Genomic DNA, 1765 nt, shown 5'->3' on the forward strand with positions numbered 1-1765 from the left:
TACATTCAGCATTGCTTAATGTATTTAAGCATTGCTTAGCGATGCCCCATTTATCTTAATATGTTGTATTTTCATTCAGTTGCATGTATTTTTTATATCTAATTTTAGTTACATCTAATTTCTCTTTGAGACTTCCTCTTTGACCCAGAAATTATTTTGAAGTGGTTCTTTAGCTTCCAATTGTTTGAATATTTTTTATTACCTACTACTAATTTATAGGTTGATCCCATTATAGTCAAAGAATATGCTCTTGTGATTGCAGTCCTTTAAATTTGTTGAGGTTTATTTTATGGTCCAGGATACCGTCTTTCTTGGCGATACTCAATGGGCACTTGAAAAAAATGTTTGCTGTTGTTGGGTAGTGGTCTTTATTTAGCAATTAAACCCTTTGATTGTTTTTTGTTTTTTTGTTTTTTTTTTTGGTTCCCAAGTTTTATTCAAGAACTCATTCAAAATATTCCAGGTAAATGAGCTTTAATCCTCATCTTCCTCCTCCTCTTCGTCCTGGTTAATCTGGAAGTAACGTAATTCGTAACTCTCTTTGCTGTTAGCAACTACGCAACCAGTCACGTAGATTGTTCTTCTTCAAATATTTTTTGGTGAGATATTTCAAATACCTTTTGGAGAAAGGCACCTCAAAAGTTACGGTGATCTTGCTCTTGCTCCGTTCTATGGACACGGCCCCTCCACCGAGATTCCCGGCCTTCCCGTTCACTTTGATGCACTCCTGAAGAAACTGCTCGAAGTTGGCAGCATCCATGATTCCATCTTCTACGGGGTGGGTGCAGTCAAGGGTGAACTTCAGAACTTGCTTCTCTTTTTGCCCCCCTTCGCCACAAGTTTTTTCACGGGCGCCATGGCGGCAGCGGAGGCAGAAAGTTGATTTTTTTTTTAAGATTTATTTATTTATGCGTATAAGAGCTGGGGTACAGGCTAGAGGTGAGAGGATTCACCAGAGACTGAGTGGGGAACAGAACAGGGAGACTGACTGAAATGCACTGCTGAGGGGAGCAGCGGGCGAGTCAGGAGAGGTCTGCTGAGCCATGTGGATTACTCCCTGGCTGGCAGGGAGTTCGAACTCATGCTGCAGAGGCTGCAGACAGCTTCATAGATTGTGTCTTAACCCCTTGCGCCACCAGGGAGGCCCCCCCTTTGATTAATTGTACTGTTCATTTCTTCTATACCACTGCTGCTTTTCTATGTAGTAATTCTGCCTATTACTGAAAGGCTATAAATGTCTCCCAGTATTATTGTGGCTTGGCTATGCCAGTTTCTTGTATCATCTTTTTTTTTTTTTTTTTTTAAGATTTATTTATTTGTTTGTTTGTTTGTTTATTTATACAAGCACTGGGTACAGTCAGAAGCGCGGGAGGGTGAGAGAATTCACCAGAGCCAGAGTGGGGAACAGAGCAGGCAGAAGGACTGAAGTACACTGCTGAGGGGGGCAGCAGGCGGCAGGAGAGGTCTGCGTGCCATGCAGGACCCTCCTCCGGTGGCCGGGGAGCAGCCAGGGATCGAACAGGCGCTGCAGAGACTGCGGGCAGCCTCACAACCCAGCGCTCAACCGCTGCGCCACTGGGGAGGCCCTCTTGTATCATCTTTATCAGTTTTTCTTTTTCCTCTTATATTTGAGTCTCTGTTGTATGTCTTTCTGGTGGACTGATATTTTCATCATCATGTAATGTTCCTCTTTGTCTATAGTTATTTTGTTTGCTCTGAAGTCTATTTACTTGATAGTGATGTAGTCACTGTGCTTTTAAAAAAA

The 1765-nt window shown here is 42.5% G+C and overlaps 1 pseudogene; it reads right to left on the reverse strand.

Moving 5' to 3' along the window:
* Positions 1–474: 474 nt before the first annotated feature.
* On the reverse strand, positions 475–873 carry LOC119243346 (60S ribosomal protein L22-like; annotated as a pseudogene).
* Between the last annotated feature and the right edge of the window lie 892 nt (positions 874–1765).

This window comes from Talpa occidentalis, unplaced genomic scaffold, assembly GCF_014898055.3.
Source record: "Talpa occidentalis isolate TD23 unplaced genomic scaffold, MPIMG_talOcc4v2.1 talOcc4.13, whole genome shotgun sequence".
Lineage (NCBI taxonomy): Eukaryota > Metazoa > Chordata > Mammalia > Eulipotyphla > Talpidae > Talpa > Talpa occidentalis.